This window comes from Pithys albifrons, chromosome 2, assembly GCF_047495875.1.
Source record: "Pithys albifrons albifrons isolate INPA30051 chromosome 2, PitAlb_v1, whole genome shotgun sequence".
Taxonomy (NCBI): Eukaryota; Metazoa; Chordata; class Aves; order Passeriformes; family Thamnophilidae; genus Pithys; species Pithys albifrons.
In genome coordinates, this window is record NC_092459.1 from 91,665,282 (window position 1) to 91,680,288 (window position 15,007).

The 15,007-nt window shown below is 37.9% G+C and overlaps 1 long non-coding RNA gene across 1 annotated transcript in view; it reads right to left on the reverse strand.

Annotated features, from left to right (window-relative positions):
• LOC139668442 (uncharacterized) overlaps positions 1-13,035 on the reverse strand; it is a 166,771-nt gene extending 153,736 nt beyond the window's left edge. The window contains exons 1-3 of the long non-coding RNA XR_011697061.1: positions 12,912-13,035; positions 1,212-1,353; positions 46-128 (exon numbers count right to left, since the gene is read on the reverse strand). This is a non-coding gene — a long non-coding RNA (uncharacterized lncRNA). The remainder of the gene's footprint in view (positions 1-45; positions 129-1,211; positions 1,354-12,911) is intronic.
• Between the last annotated feature and the right edge of the window lie 1,972 nt (positions 13,036-15,007).

Sequence of the window (15,007 nt, forward strand, 5' to 3'; positions counted from 1 at the left end):
AACCATGCAGTGTGGAAGCCTGGGAACTGCTCCAGGTCTGCTTACCGAGGTCTTCTCACCAGGGAAAATCACTGCAACCAGAATCAGATGTTCCATATGGGGTGCTCAGTTGTAAATCTGAGAAAGCACTAAAAATATGAAATTGTAAAATAAAATTCCCCAGAGCACACATGAAAATCCACATTCATCATTACCATTGTTACTCCATGTAGAGAAGAGGTAACGCTAAACTAAACCGGATGGCAAAATATTAAGGGTCATCTGCTGCTGCTCTTGCTATAGAAGTGCAGCTGTCTTCTGAAGAAACCAGTGAGTTCAGCAGAGACTGGGTGAAGAATGTGCTCCTAAGAGATTCCTCCTTCTAGAGAAAAACGCTTGGTTTGACAAACTGCTGGATGTGTGTCAGAATGTGACAGAAGGGGGACATTTTTAGCAACACTTCACTGAACTAGTGTGGCACATTCTGGTCCCCAAAAGCACAGTTGCTTTCATTCCCATAATTTACTTTCATCTGTCTTTTTCAAAACCTTCCCTAATTAAACTTAATTGCCATGCAGTCACACATTAGTGCAACATTCTGTCCACTTATGGACCACCCATAAAAACCTTCATAGCATTAATCCTGGAAAGTGGTAGACTGCTTGTTTTGTTTTGTTTTCTAATGTGCGTAAGTGCCTATAATGCACAGGGATGGCTTTCTGGAACTGATACTTGACTCTGATTATCATGAAAAGATTCCTAGTTTATATCAGAAAATTAGAGAGGTCAGAAGGGTGTTTGGTTTTGGGAAAAACAAGCATTTGTGATGATTTGGAATCTGCAAACCTTGGTGCAGAACTCAGACATGGGGATTCCCAGCCCTTTGCTAAATTTAACTCCCTTCTTACGACAGTTATGGGTCAGACCATAACAATTTGGATACCCTCAGCCTTTGTGAGTTAGCTAGGTTCTCTCCATCACTTAAGTCTCAGTGAGATACTCCCAATAAGCAATGGTCCGACAACCTATTGAAACCCCTGTAAACCATCTTTAAAGCTGGTCAAAGGTCTAGTCTGAGGACGCCTCTAGTTTAGAGGAGCAGATCCATTACAGAGTATTTAGAAATAGTAAAACAACAGCACAGAATTGCAGGGAAGCCACGTGAAATATTCTTGCAAGCAGCTGATTATTCTCTAAAATGACAGTTTATCTGAGTACAATAACTCCCATACCTTCCAAGTCAAGACGACCCTTGAATTTCTAGTATCCTGAAGCAAAACCAGCAAGCATCACGTATCTCAGAAGTAAGCTGCTCCCAATATGCTTCCAGGCAGAAATGCTCAGCCACGCTGGGTAGGCTGAAAATTCACACGACTAGAGGGACAACGCATGAAAAGGACAAGTAGAAAGTAGTGTTAAGACAATAAAATCAAAACTTTTGTAGCAAACAGACAATATAATAACTTATAGCACAGAGATATAACATGAGGGAATTTCAGCCTCACTCACTTCAGTGAGAGTCAGAGATCACACAATATGACTGAAAACTTAATTTACTATTTGCATTGACTACTCTTCTCTGTGATTTCTGGGTGCTATGGGACAATGCCACTATTTTGGCCACTGCTACAAATACTTTTTTAGTCCAGTAATGACAAAGGGAAGAACAAAATTTAGGTCCAAGTAAATATTTCTAAATTATTAATAAGTGATAAAGTTACATCTAGATTTTTCCAAAGCTTTCAAGCTTTGTAGAAAAGGGAAAAATGAAAGGAGAAATACCAAGAACTCAATAACCAGCAAGGACTTGTTGCACAAGTGACTAAATTTGTCCAAACTACACAGAACTAGCACATTCTTTGAAAAAAGTAGGACTCTTACATTACATGTGTGATACAAAAATAAAATAGAGAACAGGATATACATACATTATGCCTGTGAATCCAGAGGCAAGTTCTGATGATTTAACATTTTAATGTCAGGGAAAATAATTCTTTTCAGTCATACCTTTGTGAATTTCAAAACTCAGCAAAAAACCAAACCAAACTAAACCAAAACAACTAAAACAAAAGCCCCTCAACCTCCTAATTCTAATTTACTTGATTTCAATAAAAATGCAATTTTTTTGTTTAATAAAAGTTAGAAAATTTCAAATGACCCAAGTTTTTTTTCAATGTTTCTTTCTTAAAAGCCACATACAAAAGCCCTCATTGTTATCAGTGTTGATACTATCTTTGTCCCTTATTTACCACCCAGCCCTAGCATTCTTTCTGGGTGGGAACAGCTCAAGGCAAACACTCATGAGCAAACTGAAGTGACAAGCAAACAAGCAAAACAGAGTCAAGAAAAAGAAAAGTGCGTACTTGCTGCAGGGTACTGAGAGTATCATAGCTGCATTGAGTTAGTCCTACAATTTTAATTGGTCATTATAGAAAAAAACTGACATATGTTATCAAAGACAACTCCCCAGCCCAGAAATGCTGAAGTATATGAACATGTTGCAATCCTACTGACACCACCAGCATCATTCCAAAGAAGAAACTGGGGTTCTTTTGTTTTGTCAAGTAGGGTTCTCTCACAAATGTTAAAGCCTTTCGATGGCATAAATGTAGCAATCCTGAAGACTATTATACGAGGGGGGCAAGCTTGTTTACTATGGGGCTTGTGCACTGCAGGCCCTTAATATCTGGGGTGCAGTTTAACCCAAGGCATATAGGCAGCAGGGTTAGGATATATATGATGTGAAATATGACAATCTGGAATGTCTTTGTGGATATTTACTGAGAGAAAACACGTGTCACCTCTGTGATTGTTTTTATGCATCTTTTGACTTGCTTTTAAAAATAAGCAAAATATCCAATCTCTAAAAATACCGACTACTCAAAAGTACACAGCTCCTTAGGGAAATGAGGTTACAACACAATTGTACCATACAAATATTTGCCTGTCATCTGTTTGCTCTTTCCCCCCAGTTTTAACTCCATTTTACAAAAGGGCAGAGGTCTCTATGAGTGTCAAGGTCTTGCAAGTCCCGTGCAAAATGGGGACAGCCGACGCTGAGCACACAGCCGTGCTGCCCTGGTCACGCACACAGTCCTCCCTGCCAGGTGCTGGAGGCATGAAGGACAGGGAGGGCTGACGGTGGAGGAGAACTGGAAAGCTGACAGGGAGGCAGAGGAGACACAAATCCACAGGAAATGAGTTCTCTCTAGTTTGGCTGCCTGTGGGTCAACTTGTCAACTGATTTATACAATATTTTCTCTTCATTTCTTGAGTTCTACTGAAAATTATTTTTTTGCCAGTGATGCTTTCCAGGAACAGATTGAAGTGCTCAATTCAAAAACTCCTGACAGTATCATTTATATGCCGAACAAGGAGGCCCACCAAACAAGCTTTTACTTATGTTTGGCTTTAACCTTGCTGATGCCTTTTCAGTGAACTATGAGCCAAATTCCTCATTTCACTGCCTTAACTAGTGTGTAGATACCGACATCCCCAATCCCCCTTTTCCAGGTCAAGATCATGTTTCATTAGAGACCAGCTGAGCCTCTGAGTATATTTTGTCATAAATGCTGGTCTCACAGATCTTGATGGGAGAGCATGTGTGCATTGGGGGTTTGGTACCTACCTGTGTATGTACATACATTTAATTCAGTGATGCAGATACCCTGATGGTTATAATTCTGTCCCACAGAAAGCAATATTAAGTACAGAGCCTGTTCCTACACACTTATTTTAAATGGGATTAATCAAATGAATTCATATTCAGTACTTCTGGGAGTAACAGAAATCCACTGACACCAACAAATCATGATTAAAAGTGCAGGAAGCCTCACTAGGGAATCATTGCAGCTTTTCTACTTTGTTTTGATTAATGTTTAATTCTGGTACAGGCAAAACCAAGAATAAGTTGAAGATTAAAAAAAGTATTTGTTCTAATTGAAGTATTTTGCTTACTAACAGTGTCACCACCAAGTGAACAACAAAAGAACCATGAACTCCATTGATCTAAAGAAACCACACAACTATTTAGGAAAACAAATATATATTTAGGGTCCCAGGCAACAAGCATCAGTTACCTGATGCATCCCAGGACAGAACCACACAGTATTGATTATATACAGTAATACTATTTCATGGTTTGTCTGGATAAAATGTGGTAATTAAATTTGTATTGTCAACATCCAGTCCCTGTGATCTAAATACATACAAACCCGGGAAATCTAGTCCAGACAAAAGAAGCACCTCTCCACCTGGGAGGAAATAACAAGTTCTATCATCACTCATCCAGTGGTTCGAATACACCTGGCACAGACAGCCATCAGGAGTAAGGCTTCTCTGGAGCTCACTGCCCACCCTTGCACACTCCATGGCAGCACTAACTTGCTGGAAGCCCTCAGCCCACCTCTGCACTCTGCTTACAGCATCTAAGAAAGGGAAAAATTACTTAAGTGAAATAATTAACAATTAATTCTTCTTACAACATCTTTAAATTTATGGTTTGGCTGTGTTGCAAATCACTGATTTAAAGTAATGATGCCCAAGTTCAGTAACTGACATTCTGCTTCATCCTTTCAAAACTAACGTTTTGGAAAGATGATCTCAAAACTAAAGTTTGAATTATTTGTAATGGCAGAAAGAGGATTTCTGTCATTGATTGAGCAGCCAGGCAAGCACACTCACAGAGGGTAAACTCTAGCTCATGCAGTTTCTGACACAACTGGAAGTTTATTTGCTTTTTCTGTGTTTCATTAAAAACTGAGATCAATAAATAATTTCTATTTTCTAGTAAGAAAAAACCCCTTGATGTGCTGCTGTAGCTTGGGAAAACAAACTTTGAGGACCTACTTCTGATGCTGTGTCGGAATAGCTGTAATGGTTTGCCTGCTGTCCTCATTGTAATGGTTTGTACCACTGCCCAGGAAAAATATACTGCAGCATTGTACTTATTCATGATGAGTAACACTTAGGAATATTAGAACCAGCCTGTATGTATATGCACTTATAGTTAGAATTACAAATTTTAAAAACAAACATAATAAGACAACTGTCCTACTAATATTGTCTGAGGCCTCATAAGCATAGAAATGCCATTGGTCTAGAAGCGTGTAACTTTGCATATTTAAATGTATCTGTATAAATATTTGTCTGAACACTTTTATCTGCCTCAAAAATGTAAAAAAAATTATAGAAATAGATGTTCTTTGGCCTTTACGTAGACTTCAACAGTTAAAAATAGCCCAGAATCCAAAACAACACCACAACACCACCAAACCCAACAATATTTATTCTTTCTGCTGAAGCCATTACCCAACTTCCCAGCACTAATTCTGAACTCTGCTTCTTGCTGTGCTGTAAGTACGACAAAGGGTGGGCAGGAGCAGCAGACAATATAAACTGTAAAGTTGGCTTGAGTGTAACTGGAGAGCTGAGCTCTGCAGACCCTGGCAAGCCTCAGCTTGTGCAGCTTTACCGGCAGGTCATCAGAGAGCTCAGCTGTGGTTAGTGCTGGGGCGGGCAGAGCCGAGGGCAGTGCTGGATGGGTGCCCACACCTTGTCAGTCTAGGAGGGGAAACAACGTGGAGTAGCTGTGCCACATGATTTCACTTAGGGGAAGTTCTGACTTACAGAAACAGCAGGCTCTGTTTTGGGAAGGGAGTAACCCTCTGGACCTACAGAGCACTGTGGGAACAGTTCTGTCGCTTTTATTCCCACTAAGCAGGCCTATTCCCCTAAGCAGACCCAAACACTTACATGAACTCTGTATAAATAAGGTTATAAAGCTAATAATGTCCTTTAACCATAAAGAGATAATACCAACCATGAAACCTGAGGGGCCTTTTCTTGTCTCCTGCACATATGAAAGATGGCATTAAAGGAGATTAGTTTAAACCATTTGCAATTTCCTTTATGCAATAAAAGATTTTCTTTGCTTGGAATTTTCCTATTTGTGGTGTGTATTTGGACTCAGTATAGCATAATACTTCCCTCAGTATCCCTGCTTTTAATGATGCTCGCAGCATTTGAGCCATTCATCAAACGTGACAACTGAAACAGCTAGGAGTTAATGGGAGCATGAGCAGTTTGACAAACACAGTCTATTTGACAAGGCTGAGGTCAGGACTAAAAGAACTGCTCTTCGTTAAATAAACAGAAAAGCAACAAAGTAAAAGCAAAATCTCTTCAGCCATTTATCAACTTTAAAAGCCTTTTTGTTATAAGAAACAAAGTGAAGCTGTACACAGAGATGGGAATTAAATGGTGTTGGAAGAATTCAGCTGACTTCTTTTTCAGGTGAAATTAAAAGCTCAGTTAAAACTGGGGGATTATGTCCATAAAACTGACACACAGCTACATAATACCTAAACCTACACTTTAGAGCTGTCTGCTTCTGAACTGAATTACTATTTTAAAGAACCCAGGCTTTTCCTAGATAACAGATTGATTCAGGTGGCACTGAAAAGAGAACTGTATCACAAGAGATGACTTTCCAGACATGCAAAGCAGGAGAGCACTGTATAGGCATGTTCAGGACCACAGCTGAGACTCCCATTGCTGCTTCAGTAACAAATTTCCCTGACACCAACCTGTGCCAGGCGCCTACCAGAGTCTGCAAAATACCAGTTTTGCATTTAGACGCAATATTGCCTGTAGGAAATCCCTGGATATCAAACAACTCCTGGAAGCTAATAATTAGTGCAGCCACTAACTTCCTCTCTTGCTTCATGGTTTTTCCTCTGTCCAAGCCACTGGAGGTTCTTGTATTCCCTGAGTAAAGTGGCTTTCAGAGCATGCAGCACACATAATAAAAATAAGGATAATTTCACTACTAATTGTTTGTTTGTTTGTTTGCTTGTTTTCTTAATTAAGTGTGTATTGGCAAGCTAAGTCAAAACCTTACTGTTCTGGGTTTGGTCTTACATTCTATATATCAAAGATGGTCTCCAGGCATTATGGTGTTGACTTCAATGAGAACAAGACTGACTTTCCTGTGATTCAACTTTCTTGATGTTTAAATTTGGGAGTGATAATATTCTCATGACTAGATAAGGCAATACAAATTTAAGCACTGAGAAATTCTTTGGTGTTATAACTGTGTAGACTATTTGCTAACCAATTGCCTACCATCGCCTTACGTAATCCTTTCTACCACTATCCAGAAATCACCAATACCATTAGGAAATTTCCATCAGAAGCAAGTAAACTGGCAAAATTCAGTAAGTTTTTAAAATCCTAAAGTTTCAGGAAAGGCCTTTATGGCTTTGGGGCTGGACATGTTGCCAGATGAAAAAATCCCTTCTCTTTTCAGACTTCTCCATCTTTTCTGTTGTTTTCATGCTTTTATGACTAGTGGCAGTTTAAAGATAATAAAGAAAAAAGGCACACATTGAGGCAAAAGGACAGCAGAATGACTAAAAATAGTTACAAAATTTACAGATTAATTTTGTAAATCTTGTTTCTCTAGTAAATTTTCATCTTTTCTTTCATAAAGCAATTTGTACATCTAACTAATAAACTTAACAACTCGCATTGCTGCTGGAAAGTAATGAAAGACTTCTTTTCCTGGAAATGATTGATTACAGTGTGGATAAATGAAATAATTTTCCCTCTTTTCATTATGCTTTAAGCAAAACACCCATTACAGGAGTACTGTGCAGCCATTTGGAGTTATGAATTGTATTTCATTTAGCCTATCAAACACAGTCTAATTCCTGTTTTAACTCTGCCTCTCTTCCAAACCTTCTTTTCAAGACTACACTAATGTAACCTAATTTTGACAGAGCATTCTGGTCTCTGGGCAGCTCTGACGCTTGAGCTCTTTTCCATCTGGAATGGGTTTTTCATCTGCTTAATACCAGAGCTTTCTGGTTTATTTGGTTTAGTTGTTTTGTAATATACAACCTACAGTTGTCTTATAAAATAATTTATAGCACTCATTTGGCCTTCTTTTTGGAACTTTCTATTTGGGAAAAAATATAAATAATCAACCAAAGCATGCTCAATCCTAGTTTTCCTCTTCAATAAAAATGTTTTTACCCAAAATACTGGCATGGATGTCTGAAGATTACACCCTTCTTTCCAATGAAAACAACACAAAGGTCTTTTCTAATGGACATAATTGTTACTCTGTGTCCTGGCTACATATATTGTTAAGTGGGTTTTGGGTTTTTCTCTGTGTTCAAAACCAGAAAAATATGGTAAAAGTGTTCAGTGTGAGAAAAATTTATTGATATAATTGTATTTAATTTTCAATGAAGTAGGATACTGGAACAGAGTACAGGAAGAGCAATACTAATTTTAAGATGAAACTTCATGTGTTCATGCAGAATGTATAGAAATTGCATTACTAATATTATTTTTTACTCATGAAATCACATAATATTTAGATCTGGATTCAAATATTCAGGAGATCTTTTACAGTCTCATATCTCTTGTAAATGTTTTATGGATGGATAAAACAAAGAAATTCCCATTTCACAAAGGTGGGTTTGTTATCTACTTGAATATTGCTTAGCTGGTTTTTTTTAAACTCCTGTGATCAGAACTGTGCTAAACTGCTTAAGAAAATCAATCCTATTCATGCTTTTCCCCTCTTTTCTTAACCAAATTGAGTTGGGGCTGAGAGATTTCACTGCAACAATAAAAGTCTTCTCTTTAGCCTAGTCCCAGGGAAGTGGAGGCTAGGATCAAGAATCTACTTTCACTTCACAATATTATTGCAAGCAAATAATAATAGCAAAGCCTTTTGTTTTTATTTGTGGTGGTGCTGGTGGTCCACCATAGTTGGTCTACAAGAAAGTCCTCTGAATAAAAAAGACCATGCCTGAGGCACAAGGAGAAAAGACAGGCAGGAGAACAGAACACTTTAGGAGAATCTTGCTTTGACTAACCCCAGAGTTAGATTGTCAAAGCCTTAATCAGTCCCCAAATCACGAACCAAGAAAATATACGAGCTACAAAATATGAATTCTACCTTTCTGGTTGTTAAGAACTACTACTTCAATTTTAGTTGTATTTTACCTTAAGAATAGTAATTCAGTACCCACCAAACACAGTTTGCCATCTCTATAATTTAGTGCATTAGTAGAAAATACTACTTTTGTGCTACATCAGGTTGTGCTGACTAATAAATCTTCTTTTTAAGCTATGTGTCTGTATGTGTCCTTTTTCACTGAGAGAAACAGTAAAGTAAGTTTACTGGACTGTTACTGATCTCCTAACAACTACACAAACAGCCATATTAGAAACTTTTACTGTCCATGATGCACAGGGCACAGAGCTGTGTTCAAGTCAGGCATCTCTTTTGTCCATATTGCTATTATTTATTATTATTAGAATATCAGCATTGTGCTAGTTTTTGTCACACTGCTAACAGTGGCTGCCCCGTCCCACATTTATGAAGCCTTCTGAGTTTCAATTTTACTAAAACTTCTGTCACATAGAGCAGGTAACAACAGACACACCAAATTTAAACTTAGGGTGTCAAAGCAATGTGAGGATGTGAAAAGACACAATTTAATGGAGAAAAAGAGAATGATAACCCTTATTTTCGTTCTGTGTATTTTTTCCCCTTTCTTTTGGTTTTTGTGTGTTATTTCCTACCTGACAGGCCACAGAGTAGGATTTCACTCAACAGGGACAGAATAATATCCATTTCTTGTTATTGTCCCTCACTGTCTCTAGGTAGCAAGGATGAGCTGAATTTTTAAATGGGATGTGAATAGATAGAACAATATGCCACAATGCCAAATTGGACTGTATGCTCATGGATTCTCTGAAATTGTTACTAAGATGAAATTCTTCTGGGTAGGCATATGGTTACAGATACCTTGAGGCTGCAAGAAAATGAATGGAAGGCTTTCCTGATTAAACTGTCTTTCAGCCCAGTATACCTGGTTTCTATGGCAAGTTATATTATGATCTCTCCTTTTTAATCAAAACAGGGTTTGGTGGAGTATCATTATTTGACTCATCTAGGTATTGACAATTTTTCAGCATTGTCCAGAGAAGATGAAGTTATTATGAAATATCTAAATGGTAGGATGAAATTCAAAGTGCAGGTACTTTGCTTTTTATGACCACAGGCAGAGAAAGCTTTTTATCAGGATTGCTACACAGTCACGAGAAATTATTTGCTTTAACCTCAAAATATTTTGTAGCTAGAAATTTTCAGCCAGACTTCTGTAATTCTATAACTTAATTATGGTTGCCTTCGTAGAATAAGAAACACTTATTAAATGAGGTAGACATTGACCTAGATTCATTTACATAGAATTTAGTGACTTGAGATGTTGAACACTTCTTCCTCCTTAATCTCTTCTTTTGGGTCAATTAATGTGGTCATCAGAGACTACTTGCCCTTTAAGCCAACTCTGAGAAAGACCAGAGCAAAACCAGGCTGCAATAAAAGACATGCTGCAAGGATGTTGGCACTTAGGTTATGTGTTAGGACTCCAAAACCTTTCTTAATGTACTGCAGATGTTACTAAGCTTTGAGTCTTTTTAGCTGTGTTTTCATTTAGTATTTAGGTGGTCACTGTGTTACAGCATTGCCAAGAGAACTTTTGAATCAGCTTAATATAAGAATTAATTATTTTAATTCATACAGAAGTAATTGAAGAGATTGAAACACTCAAAATATCAACTGCAGGCATTCTGTCCTGAAATCAGGAGCAAAACAGACAGGACATACTTCATCCACCTTAGCAAACATTTTTTATTCGTATGCTGAAATTGTCACTGCTGGTTAACCTACTGAGGTTTTTGTCTGGAAGAAAAGAGCTGTTACAACTGGAGTCTCTACAGTCAGTCACAAAACAGATGTTCCAGAGGGACTGAAAAATAGTAACTTCATAAAAGCTTCATTTTCCCTGTTCCCAAGCCTTTCCAGTCAGAGAAAACTGTGTGCTTGCTATGGCATTTCTACTTATATTCATATTTTTTTTAATTCAGCTCTCAGCCTTCATAGCTGTTGCCTTTAGGAGGAGTAGGGAACTGAATCCTCTTGTGCAGGAAAGGCAGAAAACTCTAGGACAAAGATTTTACTAAACACTGCTCCTGCTTTCAGCGTTAGATGAAAGCGTGACTGGACTTAGCCTGTAACTGCAAACACAGCTAAGAAATTTTATATTGAGCTCAATGCAACCTTTTCCTTATTTGACATCCCAGGGCAGTACTGATGTTCAAACTACTATCATTGTTCTTTTGTGCTGCCAAACAGACCCCAGAGGTTATGGTTACTATGGCCTAAATCAGGGTCATTTGAAAGGAACTAATTCAAACACCGATAACCTGAGCAAACACTGAAGGGAGCATTAGAAAACACGCAGGAAAAGAAAAAAAGCAAAAAAAAAAGCTGCTGAAAGTTTATTGCCCTTAATCCTGTTAATAAAACAGGCTACTGGGTTCATTCTTCTGATTACTTTTCTTACAAGGGAGTGGACTGGATGGAAGGAGAAGGTGAGTGTCTGACCCAGAGGAATGTCCTAGTGAACACCTCCAAAGCTTTTGGCTATTGGTAGTAATGGGGATATCCTTCAGAGAACGGCACAGATGTAAGACTTGGAGCCTGCTGCACCACAAGCTCCGCCTTCAACATCCTCCAATTAAAACAGTAACTTCTTACCTACAACCCAGCTCTAGTTTTGTGTAAAGGGCTGTAAAAGCTGCAAAGAAAAGAAGAAATTGAGTCCTGATCTTGGAAATAGAAGCACAGTATCCTTAAAGCCAAAAACAAATGAGGACTTAATCTTAACATATTGTTTGCCTGTTTAATAAGAAATTCAGAATTACTTATATATTAATAAAAAAATTGGCTACCAGCCAAATCTGCGCATGTTATTCATATGCAAGATTGTATATATCATGAAGATAGGCTATAAATATATTCTGCAAAGTATTTGGAGTCCAGCCCTCAGTTTCCTGCCATATATTCAAGTTAGATCAGTGTTAACTTGATGGTTAAAACTGTGTTGAAAGAGCAAATATCAGTTTTTCTAACAACATTTATATGCCTTGGGCATGTAAGTTCACCCCAGTACTACAGCTGAAAGAAATACTAGTACAAGAATGTTTTATGTCAAATCTCAAATCACTAATACAAAAGAGTGTAATTTATCAGGTCCAAAGGAAAACACTAAACAGTGCCAAAAGTACTACTATTCATTACATATCTAAAGGCCACTGATCAATAGAGAACATTATGCTCTTTCATTCAATAGGTTCAAGCTTAACTGATTTTCATGGCTTCCTGAATGCTTTTATGACTAACAAGGCATGATCCACATAGTGCTTTGTAACCGATTTGCAAATAATCTAATAAAGTGACAGTAATAAATCACAAGTATCATTAATGAACCACCATCAAACAAAGCAGCACACTGGAAACAATGTGGAAAATGCACAAATATTCCCCCAGCTACTCTGGGGAGTAAACAAGCCAAACACACAGTATTTCTTAAGAGCTGGGAGTTCAGTTCATAGCAAATATATACATCTGCGCTGTTAGATATTTTCTATTATAGTTGGCAAACACTGCTTCTATGTTTCTTCAGGGCAGGTTCATAGGAGAAAAAAGAAGAGAAAAGAAAAAAAAGAGGGGAGCTGAGAGAAAAAAACCCTCAAATTGAGTAAATAAAACCTTGGAACACAAGAATATATTCCAGTTTGGTGATGCTTGCATGCTGTTAAAATAACATTTCATGCCTGTTTACTTTATAATTTTGTACCTCATAAATACCTACAGTAGCTAAAACTGTCAGTGGTGCCACTTCAAAGGGCCGTGCCCCTAGGAACAAGATCTTTGAGGTTTAGTCTAGCCACAGTGTGGTTAAGGTTATGACAATGTTTCTTTAAATCTAAAATCTAGTTGACATAAATCCATGAAAAGCACACATACCTACAAATGTGAAATTCAGGATTCATTTACTTACTCTTCAGGTGTGGATTTAATGAAAGCTGGACATTTAACAGGGCAACAAGCTTCCACAGACTTCATCGAAAAATCCATCTCCAAGGTACATACAGCAGAAGCAGAGCAGTTGTTTTGACTCTGTCATCTCTACAAAAAATGCATACAATTAACAAGTTGAGGTGTAATCCAGGAAACACACATTTTTAGCTGTCACACAAATTATTGTTAGGGTGAATGCTAGACCTACGTAGCACTTTTCTCTATAGCAAATAGAAAATTGAATTAGTTCGTTTTGGACCATTTTGAATTAAAATTTTGAATTAAAAAAATTATTCATTTTGCTTTTAGTTCTCAAATTGCATATAGAAGTCGTAAAATTACAAAGGGAAGTCATCTTCCCTAAAGTTTTTGCCCTGAACAAAATTTTTTGTAAATACCACGACAAAGCTTTTGCTTACAGTATTTTCAATTCAGTATTTTAAGGCTTTACTTCTTCAGATAAAAAGATCATTTGAATTCTTGAACACGAATGTGAATCAACTTCCAGTTAAAATCTTTAGGTGCTTTTCAACCACTTCTCTGGCAATCCCTGAGCAAATAAATGTTTGTGTCAGCAGCCTGAGCCATGATTACAGCCAATACTAAAGCCATCTTTCCTCTCAGCCTCAGAAACAAACTTTGGTTTAATACTAATAGCCATGGAAAAGTAATAAATAAGGTGGTGGTTAATAGCAGAGTGAATAAGGGTTTTCTCTCTGAAGATCAGAGAAGGACTAGACCTTGGCTTGTTACAGCAAAGGGGACAGGTATTACAGATGGTTATTTACAGGCAAAACTCGCAGACTCCAAGGTAAACCATTCCCTTTTAATCTGTTCTGGAGAAATACCAGTCCTAAATAAATACTTACTAGTTTTCTTTTAAGGCAGTGAGGAAAGCTGGTGAGACACGGACAAGGGGAAGCTGAGGGTGGTAAGGAAGCCACTGAGCTGCAGGTAGGAGAGGAGGAGGAAGGTGCACTCTCAGCAAGCACCTCTGGCATCTCAGAAAGTCCCTCTCCTCTCTGCAGGGCCTGAAACACCAGCTAATGTCCCCAGCAGCTACCACACCCAGTTGCCAACATCTGGGTGTTTTAAATGGATTTCTGTGGAGTTCTCTTTAGAATACCAATACACTGAGACAGCAGTGGGAGAAGGGACTACCCTTCCCAGGAAAATGCTGCAGGTAAAATGAGGTATGTGGGGCCACAGCAGCAAGCCCCACAGCCATGAACTGGACCTCAGTATCTCTGCAGGCATTTAAGGAAAGCAAAACACTTTGACCAAATTTATTGCTTCTACAAACTATGAATTTTACCAAAATAAATTATTGGTCAAAAATGAACTTGTTCTTGAGAGAAAAATTGATTAATATGAAAAGAACAAAGAAATAACATTTATTTAAGGGGAAAAAGCCGAGGAGATCTTAAGGAAATGAGTATTAACGAAACAAACCTGAAGCTTAAAGTCATAAAGTGTGACTATTGCAGCTCTTCTTCAGCATATGACTTTGTTATTTTTGATCCAGAGGTAACCGCTTACTTTAAATGTGACTTCACCTTTTGGCAGAGGTGGCTCTGGGGGTCAGATACTCAGCTGAACCACACAGAGATACATATACAAGTGGGTATTTATAAAACTGCTAAAATATCTAAAAACTCTTGACAGTAGAGTTTGGTTGCCTGCTGGTATTTGCTTTGCACGTACTTCTTATACAATAATTTGTTTTAAAGTGGCATTCTTCATTAGTTTAGTTATTCACCTAAGCGACAGAATTATTGCTTGCTCTTATATGTGCAAAAGTGTAAAGAGCACCAAAAGCTCAGTGCTTGCCTTCTCAGGATGAACCCCTTCACAAACATGTTTGATTGCAATTATGTTTGCTAACATCTCTCCTTTTTCTTACTTTCTTACACTTGGCCCTTTCCTTCTAACAAAAGTTTGAAACAGATGAGGCCTTTGCCTTTACCACTCCAAGACATCCCTCCTCAACATCTTCTAGACAGGCCCAAACTATAAAAAGAAACTAACTTTTTCCTCCTGTGCAAAAGACTGTATAGGAGCAAGATCTAATTTGAG